This window comes from Aquarana catesbeiana, linkage group LG05 (assembly GCF_042186555.1).
Source record: "Aquarana catesbeiana isolate 2022-GZ linkage group LG05, ASM4218655v1, whole genome shotgun sequence".
NCBI lineage: Eukaryota > Metazoa > Chordata > Amphibia > Anura > Ranidae > Aquarana > Aquarana catesbeiana.
Window position 1 is genome coordinate 29082714 of NC_133328.1, and position 15242 is coordinate 29097955.

At 44.1% G+C, this 15242-nt stretch overlaps 1 protein-coding gene across 3 annotated transcripts in view; it reads left to right on the top strand.

Moving 5' to 3' along the window:
- Window positions 1–2835: 2835 nt before the first annotated feature.
- The window catches only part of ICA1 (islet cell autoantigen 1), a 107067-nt gene continuing 94660 nt past the window's right edge, over window positions 2836–15242 (top strand). For 2 of the 3 annotated variants that reach the window (XM_073629543.1, XM_073629545.1), the window contains exon 1: window positions 5320–5567. The gene's annotated coding sequence lies outside the window, so the exon portion shown is untranslated. Of the gene's footprint in view, window positions 2986–5319; window positions 5568–15242 lie in introns of those variants that run through there. The other variant, XM_073629544.1, reaches the window with a different exon arrangement.

Below are 15242 nucleotides of genomic sequence, written 5' to 3' on the forward strand. Positions count from 1 at the left end.
CAGAGACACACAATATACACACACAGTATACACACACTGAAAAGGTACTGGAGAGGTGGGGCAGCTATAATCTTGGGATTTTTAAAAAAACACAGATTTTTACATACTGTCCCTGGTTTTATTGAGGCTGGCAACCCTGATGGGGCCCCTTAGTGGCATGGGGCCCTCGGGCAGTGCCCGAGAGCCCGAATGGTCAGTCCGCCCCTGCAAGCAGGCATAAGGAAACGACCAGCGTTTCCAACCAGTAAGATGGCCACCGCGTCCCGGAATGGGACACGGCGGCCATCTTACTGGTTGGAAACGCTGGTCATACTTTAGTTCTTTGGAAAAAATACACTTTTTTGAATTAAAAAATAAAAAAACAGTAAATTTAGCCCATTTTTTTTTAACCACTTACGGACCGCCCACCATCGTTATACATCGGTACTTTGAAGAGGGATATCGTTGTTATGGCAGCAGCTAGCTACCATAACCCCAGTATCCGCTTCTTTAGCGGGTGGTCCGCTTTCAGATAAAAGTGGTCTCTGCGGCGGATTCGCCGCAAGATCACTTTTATAGGCGGCGGGAGAGGGGCCCCCCTCCTGCCGCACTCCGGTGCCCTCCGCCGCTTACCGGAGCCGCCGGCAGCAGTGGAGGCGATCGGGTCCTTCTCCCTGTTAGGTATGGAGACAAGTGAGGGGTAGTTGGCCCCCACCCATCTCCACAGCATTGCATTTGAATTTTTTTATTGCATTTTTGTGTAAGTATGAGATCTGAGATCTTTTTGACCCCAGATCTCATATTCAAGAGGTCCTGTCATGCTTTTTTCTTTTAAAAGGGATGTTTACATTTCTTGTAATAGGAATAAAAGTGACACCATTTTTTTTTAAAAGCCCAGTGTAAAAATAAAAGGTAAAAAAAAAAAAATTTCAAACGTGTCCCGTCCCGCTGAGCTTGCGTATAGAAGCAAACGCATATGTGAGCAGCGCCCGCATATGAAAACGGTGTTCAAACCACACATGTGAAGTATCAACGCGATCGTTAGAGCGAGAGCAATAATTCTAGCCCTAGACCTCCTCTGTAACTCAAAACATGCAACCTGTAGAATTTTTTAAACATCGCCTATGGAGATTTTTAAGGGTAAAAGTTTGTCGCCATTCCACGAGCGGCCGCAATTTTGAAGCGTCACATGTTGGGTATCAATTTAGTCAGCCTAACATTATCTTTCACAATATAAAAAAAAAATTGGGCTAACTTTACTGTTGTCTTATATTTTAATTCTAAAAAAAGTGTATTTTTTTCCAAAAAAAGTGCGCTCGTAAGACCGCTGCGCAAATACGGTGTGACAGAAAGCAACGACCGCCATTTTGATTTCTAGGGTGTTTGAAAAATATATATATATACTGTTCGGGGGTTCTAAGTAATTACAAGTTAAAAACTTTTTTTTTGCTAGAAAAACAACAAATCTCAGAAAGAGGCTCGGTACTTAAGTGGTTAATTGTGAAGGATTATATTACGCTGAGTAAATTGATACCCAACATGTCAGGCTTCAAAATTTCGCCCGCTCCTGGAATGGCGACAAACTTTTGACCCTTAAAAATCCCCATAGGCGACGTTTAAGAATTTGTACAGGTTACCAGTTTTCAGTTACAGAAGAGGACTTTTGCTCGAATTATTGGTCTCACTTTAATGATAGCGGCAATACCTCACATGTGTGATTTGAACACCATTTACATATGTGGGTGCGACTTACATATGCGTTCGCTTCTGCGCATGCGCATGGAGGGACACTTTAAAAAAAAATCTTATTTATTTAACTTTTTATTTTTTATTTTTACACTGTCCCTTTAAAAAAGTTTTTTGGATCACTTTTATTCCTATTACAAGGATTGTAAACAACCCTTGTAATAGAAAAAAAAGCATGACAGGACCTCTTTAATGTGAGATTTGGGGTCAAAAAGACCTCAGATCTCCCATTTACACTTCAATGCAATAATTTTCAATGAAAAAAAAAAAAAAAAAAGTCCCCTTTAAGGCTGTTGGGAGGAAGTGACCTTTGAAGTCGCTTCCATCATCCAACATCATTGAGTCAAGTGGGGGCCATCATTTCTCCACTCAACACAGTGCCTCTGAGGGGAAAGGATCAGATCGTCTCTGCCTCTACCATTGGCTCCGGTAAGCGACGGCGATGACCGGAACACGGCAGGAGGGGGGTGGGCACCTCTCCCGACAAAAGTGATCTTGCGGCGAATCCGCCACAGAGACCACTTTTATCTTAAAGCGGACCGCCCACTGTTTCAGAAAATACCGAGGTTATGGCGGCTATCTGCTGCCCTAACAAGGTCAAAGTACTGACGTATAACGACGGCGGCTGACGCTGATGTATAAGGACGGCGGGCGGTCCGGAAGTGGTTAATGTAATTTTTTTCCCGTTCCAGTACAAAATGTGTTCCACCAGTAAATTTTCCATGTTTTTTAAGTAAAAAAATGCTGTGTGAGGTTGGCAACACTGATCACGGGCAGAGTGGCGGCGATTCTGCCAGCTGGTTAAATCAGGAAATCAGCAGCACTGAGATGCAAAACAAAGGAATAAAGGAAGAAACCAATATTTGAATTGAACAATGGAAAACAATGACAGTTGTTGATGGTACGCAGTGCTTCAGCAAACTAAATGTCATCCAGTTGGAGTTAAGAGCCACTTTAAGGGGTTAACCAGCCGGGAGAGATCATGAATACTTCTGAATGGCCATACCCTCCCTGTAGGCTAACAATACGCCTGCACTGAGCACATGCAAGCCATCCCTTTCTGTGTAGTCAGTGACGTCTCTGCCATTCAGGGCCATGTGACTTCACAGGAACCTTGTGGAGGGAGGGAGGGAGCTGTAGTCTCCGTGACATCACCGGTGACACCTGGCCACTTCTGGTTACCTGACACCAGTTTGCACAGGTGGGGAGGAAGACATCCCTGCACCTGCTGAGGAGGAGCACCATTGACCCCGCACCAGGGTAGGAAGAAGAAATCTCTTATCATTCTCTTTGCTGTAACATTCTGCAAGTGATACATTGTATTTTTCGAAAGGATGCCAACATTCCGTCATGAATTAAAGGGACAGAGTTTGGGGTTTGATGGGTCTTCAACGCAGGAAAAGGAAACTTATGCGATCTCGATAATCCCGTATAGGGCGATGTAGACCAGCCATTCTCAACCAGAGTTCTGTGGAATCGAAGGGTTCCTCTAGGTTGATAGGTGTTTCATGAGCTGTGGCTGATTGACCTCCCACCTGATGGTGCTAGCATAATTCTAGGACCAACGCCACTTGGCAGAGCCATCAGCATGACACCAAGGATCTTTTTTGGTTGTTTGCAAGAGTGGCATTCTGACCACCACTGGCTACCTATGTAAGGGGCAATCTTCCCACTGGCCACCTATGTAAGGGGCATTCTTCCCACTGGCAACCTAAGGGGCAATCATCCTACTGGTCACCTGTGTAAGGAGCATTCTTCCCCCTGACCACCTATGTAAGGGGAATTATTCCCACAGGGGCAATCTTGCTACTGGCCACCCATGTAAGGGACAATCTTCCTACTGGCCACCTATGTAATGGGCATTCTTCCCACTGACCACCTAACTAGGGGGCAATCTTTCTGTTGGCCACCTATGTAAGCGCCAATCTTCCCACTGGCCACCTATGTAAGGGGAATTATTTCCACTGACCACCTAAGAGTTATTCTTCTCACTGGCCATCTATGTAAGGAGCAATCACCCTACTTGCCACCTATGTAAGGGGCAATCTTCCTACTGGCCACCTATGTAAGGGGCAATCTTCTCACTGGCCACCTATGTAAGGGACAATCTTCACTGGCCACCTATGTAAGGGGCAATATTCCTACTGGCCACCTAACTAAAGGGAAATCATCCTACTGGCCACTTATGTAAGGGGAAATCTTCCTACTGGCCACCTATCTAAGAGACATTCTTTTCACTGGCCACCTAACTACGGGGCAATCTTCTTACCGGCCACCTATGTAAAGGGCATTCTTCCCGATGGCCACCTAAGGGGCAATCATTCTACTGGCCACCTATGTAAGGAGCATTGTTCCCACTGGGCATCTAACTAAGGGGCAATCATCCTACTGGTCACTTATGTAAGGGGCATTCTTCCCACTGGCCACCTAACTAAGGGGCAATCTTCTTACCGGCCACCTATGTAAAGGGCATTATTCCCGCTGGCCACCTAAGGGGAAATCATCCTACTGGCCACCTATGTAAGGAGCATTCTTCCCACTGGCCACCTAAGGGGCAATCATCCTACTGGTCACCTATGTAAGGGGCATTCTTCCCACTGGCCACCTGACTAATGCCGCGTACACACGAGCGGACTTTACGGCAGACTTTTGTCCGGCGTTTTTTTCGACTGACTTTCCGAATGAACGGACTTGCCTACACACGATCAACCAAAGTCCCTCGAATTCCTACGTGATGGCGTACGACCGGACTAAAACAAGGAAGTTCACAGCCAGTAGCCAATAGCTGCCCTAGCGTCGTTTTTTGTCCGTCGGACTAGCATACAGACGAGTGGACTTTTCGACCGGACTCGAGTTCGATGGATTGATTTAAAACATGTTTCAAATCTAAGTCCGTCAAACTTTTGAGAAAACAAAGTCCGCTGGAGCCCACACACGATCGAATTGTCCGACGGACTCCGGTACGCCGGACCAAGTATGCCGTAAAGTCCGATCGTGTGTACGCGGCATAAGGGGCAATCACCCTACTGGTCACCTATGTAAGGAGCAATCTTTCTACTGGCCACCTACCTAAAACACATTCCTTGAACTGGCCACCTATCTAAGACACATTCTTTCCACTGGCCACCTAAGTGGAAATCCTCCTACTGGCCACCTATGTAAGAAGCCTACTTCCCATTGGCCATCTAACTAAGGGGCGATCTTCCTACTGGCCACCTAACTAAGGGGCGATCTTCCTACTGGCCACCTATGTAAGTAGCATACTTCCCACTGGCCACCTATATAAGGGACATTTTTCCCATTGACCTCCAATTTTGGGGGTTTTAGCAGGGGTTCCCCAAGATCCAAAAATGATTTCAAAGGTTCCTCACCGGAACGGTCTACGGCCCTCATCCATTGCATGCCATGCTTTTTATTTTTGTGCTGTGGGGTGGTGGATTGCCAGTAGCTTATCAGAGGTTGATAAATTATTTTATGGCTGGAGGATGGAGCTGCTGTTTTTATGGGCTGTAGTAGACACAGGGAGTGCAGTATCCCCGCCTACAGCCATTGTTAAAGGACAACTCCACCCAGATCTGCTTGTTTGGTGTGGTTACTGGGAATCCTGTAGCACTGGGGCAGCAGGTTCCTGTGTCTGTGTGCTTTAGCTGAGAGGAGGGGTGGAGAGGAGGAGAGATCCCATGCACAGCTGACGTTGCACAGGATACACAGCTGTGCTTCCTCCCTGCGATCAGGAACCATTCGAATGGCTGTCTTATCCCATCTCCTGTGACGTCCCCCTCAATGCTGTCGTATACCCAGCTGGTGCATCTGTGGCTCCCCTTTATTTCAAGCTGATCCAGGTAACCGGAGGGGGGGGATTTCCTCTGCAAAAAAAATAGAGGGGGGGAGGGGAATGATTGCATGGGCTGAGCTATGGTTTCTAATAGTCCACCTGCTCTTAATTTATCATATGATGTCTTGTTATCGTATCCGGTTTATTCAATGAGCACTTGAGGCAATGGCGGCGTGCAACAGCCCGTGGCGACCAATCAGAAAGCTAGGCGATTGTATTTGTGTAGCATTCGCATAAAATGATTGCGTTTTGGTGATCTGATCCTATTATCCCCTTTTTTTTTTATTTTCCTTTTTGCTGATTGCTGTGCGTTATCGCTCCATTCACCGCTGCACGTTCCAAGGAATGCGCAAAACATTACGAAAAAGGCACGTGGCGCCATTAAGCCTTCCGTTCACACGGAATCCGACTTTGAGATCGCGTGACTTCACGTGAATTTGCACGATTTTCAAAGCCGCGGGTCAGTGCGACTTGGCTGACATCTGTGCGACTTAAAAAAAAAAAAGTTCCTGCACTATTTTTATGCGATTTCAGTTGCGACGTGCATGGGACATGCACGTCGCAACAGAAATCGCAAAAAAATAGTGCAGGAACTTTTTTTTTTTTTTTTTTTCACATCGGCACTGCACCGCAAAGCCACCAATTTGTACAGTTCCATTGCCAACAATAGGGTGCGATTTGGGCCTGTCAAATGGCATAACGTCACACATGTGAATGACGGCTAAGTGTGGATGGCACTCCGGATGCGGCTGGCAAATGTGCGTTATGTCTTGCCGTAAAAAAAAAAAAAAAGCGTGGGAGTTTCTGTTGGCGTGATTGTTGCGTGTAGGGCAGCCCATTGTGCGAAAACGCACGAAAAGAAAAGTGCAGATGTGAATGAGGCCTAAAATAGATGTGAACCTTAACTGCACTGTGTATTATAAACGGTTGTCTGTTTTAATCGCAATGGTTTTAACCTTTTTATTACATCCTGTGTTGCACCTTCATTCTGCTGATCTCCTGCAGCCTCTTTGCATGAACTTCAGGAATGGTGCATGGCGGGTTTCCTGATGGAGACAAAAGTGGAGCATGCCTTTTGTAATGTCTCTATCTAAAGTCCTTTTGACGGGGTGACAACATAAGAGCACAATTGGGAGGCAGAGCGTTGTCATCCCATAACAGGAAGTGTTATGCTAGGACCCCCATGGCGGGATCACCCGGTATTCCTTTAATGAAACCTGCAGATTAAAGAAAATGGCTGAATTGACTTTAACGTGTTAAAGGTCCCATGAGAAGTTTAGATCTACTTTAACCACTTGACCTCCGGAAGATTTACCCCCCCCCATGGTGACCAGGCCATTTTTTGCGATACGGCACTGCGTTATTTTAACTGACAATTGAGCGGTCATGCGACGCTGTACCCAAATAAAAAATTGATGTCCTTTTTTTCACACAAATAGAACTTTCTTTTGGTGGTATTTAATCACCTCTGCAGGTTTTTTTTTTTTTTTTGAGCTATAAAAGATTTTTATTTTTTTTTACTTTCTGCTATAAAACAAATCCAATAAAAAAATAAAAAAAATGAAATCACACTTCTTCATCAATTTAGGCCAATCTGTATTCTACTACATATTTTTGATTTAAAAAAATCCCAATAAGCGTATATTGATTGGTTTGCGCAAAATTTATAGTGTCTACAATCCCTTCTTCTTTTTTTTTTTTTTTTTTTTTTTTTTTTTTTTTTGTTGGACTGGATGGACTTGTGTCTTTTTTTCAACCTGACTAACTATGTAATCTATGGGATAGATTTATGGAATTTTTTTGTTATTTTTTTTACTTGTACTGGCGGCAATGGGGGAGGTGCTTGTACTATGACAAAGGCAGAGATTCATGTTCCTGCTTTGTAGGAACACAGGATCGCAACCTTCCCTTCTCACAGACCGCCGTTCTGCCTGCGCCCCAAGCGATTTGGCAGGTCCCAGCGAACACCGCGTCCACTGGACCTGCTGATTGGCTCCTGCTCTGTCCAATCACAGCAGGTCGCCAGCGCTGCGCGTGCACGCCCCAGACGTGCAAAAGCACGTACAGGTATGTGATTTTGCGCAGGAGAGCCGCCTTGCATATATATATATATATATATATATATATATATATATATATAATTTATTTTCATTTAGTGTGCGGTTAAGAATCTGTGCTTCTAAAGGGCCATACACGCGGGCCAAATATCAGGCGGAAGCGGACAGCCAAAAATAGCGGCGGCTGGTCGGCAAGTTGTTAAACAAATGGTTTTTTATATTATCAATGTGCCATATTGCTTCCTTGCCGCCTGTCAGGCGCCTCTGAAGCATGATCCAAACGCAGATCAAGCTTCAGAGGAAAGGTAGATTTAGTGCACTCCTATATCTACTGTAAGGGTCCAGTCACACCAGCAATGCAGTGGCTGCTGTGCATTGCACTGATACCAGCTCATCACAGCATTCACTTTCACTTTTTTTTTTTTTTTTATGAACTTTATTGAAATGTCACACGGGTTGATTTACTCAAACTGCAGGGTGCAAAATCTGGTCCAGCTGTGCATGGTGGCCAATCAGCTTCCAGGTTTTTCTGTCAAAGCTTAATTGAACAAGCTGAAGTTAGGCTCGATTCACACCTATGCATGTTGCTTTTGAGCGTTTTTGGAGGTTTTTTTTTCATGCTTGGCACGTTTTTGAGCAGCGTTTTTGTAGCGTTTTTGCCGCGATTTGCGTTTTGCGTTTTTTTTTTTTTTTTTTTTTTTTTTTCATTTTTTTTTACAGTCTTAAAAAAAAATTACAAAAAAAAAAAAATAACAAAAAAAACGGCAAAAACGCACCAAAAACGCACCAAAAACGCTGCAAAAACGGTGCACTTGCGTTTTTGATGCTTGTCCATTGAAATCCATTACATGCAAAACGCTGCTTTTTGCATGAAAAAAAGTCCCCGACCCTTTCCAAAAACGCAGAGATACAAAAAAGCATTGATGTGAACATGTTCCATAGGAACCCATGTTAAAAAATTCCCATGCATTTCTGCAAAATGCAAAATGCATCAAAAAACGCGCTAGTGTGAATGGAGCCTTAGCCCCCGTTCATATTGGAGTGACTTGTCATGCAATTTGACAGGTCAAATCACATGACAAGCCACACCCTATTGCTGGCAATCGCACTGTTCAAATCGGTGCAGCACCACAAAGTCGGCGTTGCAGCGATTTGAACAGTGCAATTGCCATCAATAGGCTGCGACCTGTTATGCGATTTGACCTGACCTACTTTTGGCAATTTCGGGAGCAACTTGCATAGATATCTGTGCATGAAGCCTCACAGATGTCTTCCAAGTCACTCTGACATGCGGCTTCGAAATTGTGCGATTTCAGATGAAGTTGCACTATTTCGAAGCCGCAGTCAGTGTGAACGGGGGGCTTAGAAGCTGATTGGCTACCATGGACAGTTGCACCAGATTTTGTACTCTCCAGTTTTAGTAAATCAACCCCATAGTGACATTTCCTAAAGTTCTATTGGCCACTGTGTAGTGAATATGCTGCGCTGGAAAAAATGAGTAACTGCACGTCCTTTTTTTTTTTTTTTTTCAGCGCACACCACCGCAATGCAGTGGTGTGAACTGGCCACACTGAACACAAATCTGGTGTGCAGAGGGACTGTGCTGGAATAGTTGCCCAACGCAGTCTCACCGCATCGGGTGTAATTGGACCTGTAACACTATCCCTCTACTCCAAAAATAATCCATAAATGTCCACTACTTAATGGCTAAGTTCATCTTTTGTTCACTTTTTTTTTTTCTAAATTCCAGCTCCCCTAATATAGCATTAATGTACTTATTCTGCAAAAATAAAACGGCTTTCCATTTATCCTACACAGGATTACCTCACTCTCTTCATAGCTGTTTAAACACACTGCTCGATTACTTCTGCCTTACTTCCTGGACAGACTTTAGTTCATGACACAGGAAGGAGTTGACCAGCTGATCCCATTAGCACACACCCTGTTCCATCAGATTAGGCGACCCAACAGATTTCGTAATGGAAGTCTGTCCAGGAAGTAAGGCAGAACTAATCGAGCAGTGTGTTTTTAAACAGCAAAGAGAGTGAGGTAATCCTGTGTAGAATTAATGGAAAGCTGTTTAATTTTTGCAGAAGAAGTACATTAATGCTATATTAGGGGAGCTGGAATTTAGAAAAAAAAAAGTGAACTTAGCCGTTAAGTAGTGGACATTTCTGGATTATTTTTGGAGTAGTAGGATAACGTTACAGGTCCAATTGCACCAGATCCGGTGGGACTGCGTTGGGCAACTATTCCAGCACAGTCCCTCTGCACCCCATTTTTTTTTTTTTTTTTTTTTTTTTTATTCAAAGATCAAAAAAAAATCTGGTTTACTTTCAGCCTGGACCGGAATTGACCTCATGACATTGCTCTGGTCCTCCAAGGCCATAGAGGCGATCAGTATCTACTCTTTGATCGCTTATGGGAGCAGCCGGCCGCACCATTGGATTGTTTTTCGGGCGAAATGGTGGCAATGGTAAGCCTGAGAAACACCGGGGGGGAACGGACGTCCCCTCTTGCCACTTCAGAATGCATTCTAGTGGCTCATGGGAAAGCCAGGCAATCGATACCGGGTATCTTTAACAATGATCCTGGTAAACCACTTGCAAACTACAACGTGCAGTGACTCGGGAAAGTATTCATACCCCATGAAATTTTCCACATTTTGTCATCTTACAATCAAAAACAAAAATATATTTTATTGGGATTTTATGTGATAGACCAACACGTGTGTCACATAATTGTGAAGTGGAAGGAGAAGGATAAATGGTTTTCATAATGTTTTACAAATAAATATGTGAAAAGTGTGGGGTACATTTGTATTCAGCCCCTCTGAGTCGATACTTTGTAGAACCGCCTTTCACTGCAATTACAGCTGCAAGTCTTTTTGGGGATGTCTCTACCGGCTTTGCACATCTAGAGAGGGAAATTGTTGCCCATTCTTCTTTGCAAAATAGCTCAAGCTCTGTCAGATTGGATCAGTGGCAGTGCGTCCATAAGGGCGCACGGGCACCGCCCCCTCTCTCCATCCACCCCCTCTATCACCAATAGATAGATTCATGCATAGCCGCCGCTGCCACTCCCTATTCAGGCGCTCGCCCACTTTTCGGGCGCCTGAATTAAAGCGGGGGGGGGGGGTTGGAGCACCTGATTAGAGCCATAGGCTCTAATAGGCATCAAAAAAGGTAAACAGCAAGTGCATGCTTGGCGCTCGCAGTTCACCCAGCTGTGTTAGGAAAGCGAATGAATATTCGCTTTCCTAACACTGAACCACCTCTCTGCCAATCAGGTGCTCGGGTCTGTTACCCTTCACCTGATTGGATAAAACAGCCACTGTGATTGGATGCCTATCAGGCGTTCAATCACAAGAGGACAGGAGAAGAAGACATCAAGGACATCGCTCGCCTCTGTCACCTGCTGCCCCACCAAGACAGGGTAAGTGCCGGGCATGCAGGGGGGGTGCATAGTGGCAGCATTCGATGGGGCACAGTGGGAGAGCGTTTGATGGGGCACAGTGATTCTGCAATTGATGGAGTTTTTCTTCAGAATTTTTCAGTTTGTTTGCAAACCCCCCCGAAAATTTTGAGCACCAACCGCCACTGGATTGGATGGAAAGCATCTATGAGCAGAAATTTTCAAGTCTTGCCGCAGATTCTCAATTGGATTTAGGTCTGGACTTTGACTGGGCCATTCTAACACATGAATATGCTTTGATCTAAACCATTCCATTGTAGCTCTGGCTGTATGTTTAGGGTCGTTGTCCTGCTGGAAGGTGAACCAGACTCTAACAGGTTTTCTTCTAATGCCACATACACACGATTGGTTTAGCCATCATAATAAACTCCAACGGTTTCTCCGACGGAATTCCATTCAAGCGGTCTTGCCTACACACTGTCAACCCAAAGTCCGACGGTGCCAGAACGCGGTGACTTACAACACTTACGACCTGACTAGAAAAGGGAAGTTCAAACTCCAGTAGCCAATAGCTTCCGTCTCGTATTTGCTTCAGAGCATGCGTCTTTTTTGGTCCGTCGGACCAGCATACAGACGATCGGTTTTCCCTATAGGAATTGGGTCCGTCGGAAAGATTTAGAACATGTTCTATTTCTAGGTCCTTCAGATTCTTCGAAAAAAAAAAAAAAAAAGGCCTACACACGATCGGTATATAGGATGAAAAGCTTCCGTCTGACTTTTTCTGATGGACAGTCCGCTCGTGTGTACAGGGAATAACAGGTTTTCTTCTAAGATTGCCCTGTATTTGGCTCCATCCATCTTCCCATCAACTCTGATCAGCTTCCCTGTCCCTGCTGAAGAAAAGCATCCCCACAACATGATGCTGCCACCACCATGTTTCACAGTGGGGATGGTGTGTTCAGGGTGATGTGCAGTGTCAGTTTTCCGCCACACATAGTGTTTTGCTTTTAGGCCAAAAAGTTAAATTTTGGTCTCATCTGACCAGAGCACCTTCTTCCACATGTTTGCTGTGTCTACCACATGGCTTCTCACAAACTGCAAATGGGACTTCTTATGGCTTTCTCTCAACAATGACTTTCTTCTTGCCACTCTTCCATAAAGGCCAGATTTGTGGAGAGCACGACTAATAGTTGTCCTGTGGACAGATTCTCCCACCTGAGCTGTGGATCTCTGCAGCTCCTCCAGAGTTACCATGGACCTCTTGGCTCTTCTCTGATGAATGCTCTCCTCCCCTTTGCCCGGCCTGTCAGTTTAGGTGGACGGCCATGTCTTGGTAGTTTACAGTTGTGCCATACTCTTTCCATTTTCCGATGAAGGATTGAACAGAGCTCTGTGAGATGTTCAAAGCTTGGGATATTTTTTTTATAACCTAACCCTGCATTAAACTTCTCCACAACTTTATCCCTGACCTGTCTGGTGTGTTCCTTGGCCTTCATGATGCTGTTTGTTCACTAAGGTTCTCTAACAAACCTCTGAGGGCTTCACAGAACAGCTGTATTTATACTGAGATTAAATTACACACAGGTGGACTCTATTTACTAATTAGGTGACTTCTGAAGGCAATTGGTTCCACTAGAGTAGGGGTATCAGAGTAAAGGGGGCTGAATACAAATGCACACCACACTTTTCACAGATTTATTTGTAAAAAAAATGTGAAAACCATTTATCATTTTCCTTCTACTTCACAATTATGTGCCACTTTGTGTTGGTCTATCACATAAAATCCCAATAAAATACATTTACATTTTTGGTTGTAACATGACAAATTGTGGAAGATGTCAAGGGGTATGAATACTTTTTCAAGGCACTGTATATACCTATTGCCATCAGCAAGTGTGTGTGTGTGTGTGTGTATGTGTATATATAGACTGCACTTTGCTTGCTCTGGGTGACAATGATTTTGTACATCTTTGTCGGTTTGTTCAGCTCTTTAGCCCAGAGGGGAAAACTTGCTTAACAGATTGTGCATGCGCAGTCCAACTGCTTGCTTATGTGAATGGCCAGCCTGAGGGCAGACTTCAGGTTCCCTACATACGTGATGTGCTTTTTATACACCTGTAAAGCTTACCTTCATCCCTCGTTCACATTGAACTCGGCTTTGAAATCGTGTGGCTTAATCTGAACTCGCACGATTTCAAAGCAGCATTTCAGTCCGACTTTGGGGGGGGGGGGGGGGCGACTTAAAAGACATCTGTGCGGGTTCATGCACAGATGTCTATTGAAGTCACCTCCAAAGTCACCAAAAGTAGCGCAGGAACTACTTTTGGAAATCAGTCCGGTGCCGCAAAGTCGGCCTTGCACTGATTGGGACGGTGTCATTGCCAGCAATAGGCTGCGATTTTGACCTGTCAAATCGCACCAATGTGAACGGGGGGTTACTTTTCAGATTAGATCAACTAAATACATTTCAGGTGCATCAAAACAAAAGGGCGCAAAGTAATACAGTATTCAGAAAGCAGCCACAGCCTGAGTAGAAAAGCCTGTTCCCTGCCAGCCACACAGGACCCTTGCTCTCTATGTGGAAGCAGTGGTCTCTCTGTAGCGTTCCAACACCCACCCCCTGCTGAGTTAAAGTTCCAACTCTCCAATCAGCAGGGACGGTGAGCTCTGATGATTGGAGAGTTAACTCAGCAGGGGGTGTGTCAGACCTCTGCATAGAGAGCACCAGGGCTGCCAATAGCCTGCTTTTTTTTTTTTCTTTTCTTTTTTTACTGACAGAGCACACTTTTTTAGGGTTCATTCACACCTGGTGCACTTGGGAGGCATTTGTGAGTGCCCAATACATGGCATCCAAAAAATAATGGTTCCCTATGAATGCAGTTCACATCAGCCTTGCATTGTATTTGCTTAGGGCTGAAAAAAAGTGCGACATACACTACTTTTTTTTTTTTTTTTCTCAGTGCTGTGCGATGCATCGGGTTCAAATGCACATAAACGCAAAGCACTGTAAGATAAACAAGACAAATGAAAAACAAACACAACGCATGTAAAATGCATGCCAACGCAAAACACAACGCGCATGCGTTAACGGATGCATTTTAAAGTGAATGAGCCCTAACGGGCAACCCAAAATAAGACAGGAACTCCTATCGGAAACAAAGGCAATCTATACTGAACACCTTCCTGCCGAGCGTATGCACATGTGGCCTCATTGAAGTCGCTGTCCAGGGGGCCACACATTTGCGCTACTGTGTTGGTGCTGAGAGTGCACAGCGCAGCATGCTCCCAGCACAGAACTGAGCTGTCACCAACAGCTTGGGGTCTCCTACTAACAATGGGGAAGTGGGAGGGCCAGTAACCAATCACAGCCTTTGATTGGTTATCACTTACTGTAAAGTCCATCCCTGTGTTCTCCCCCCCCCCCCCCTTGAATGGATAAAAAAGATATATTGTATTAAATACAAGATGCAGTATATTATACGATACATTGTATGCGTACAGGATATGCTTATACATATAGGATACATTATGATATATAGAAGATAAATTATATGATACATGGTATACATACAGGATACATTATATAATTGTAACTTTTTCTCCTTGCTAGAGAAAAACATTGCAAAAAAAAAAAATGTAAAAGTAAAAAATAAATATAAAATAGGTAGCTCAGGGTTTGATCTAGGTCAGGGTTAGAGCCAAGGGTAGGGCCAAAGGTCATGTTCAGGATCAAGGTCATGGTCAATGTGTTTTAAGTAGGATTTAAATAAAACATTTTTTTTCGTTTATTATCGGTGTAAGTGTGTTTTTAGGTTTTTTTTGTTTTTTTTTTTTTTTTTTGTTTTTTTTTATTCAGCAAAATGTACACTATTTTCTTTGGGCCCTACCGCAACTACAAATACCAAATAACACAAACCTATGTCATATCCCAGCGATCATCAGGGTTAGGAGAATTTTATTTTGGTTGTTCTTTGGTTGTAGGTCATGGTAATAGCGAGAATTATACAGCTACATTAAAAAAAAAAATGTTTTTACTATTTTGTGCCAGTTTTCCTTTCTTATTAAAAAAAAAATGATATATATAATAAGAATAATTTCAGGAGTTCTCATATACCACCAAATGAAAAGCCCGACGTATGCAGAAAAAAATGCGGTATATACACTTGGATACACGGAAGTAGTATGTACAGTTTTACTAACACATGTCAAAG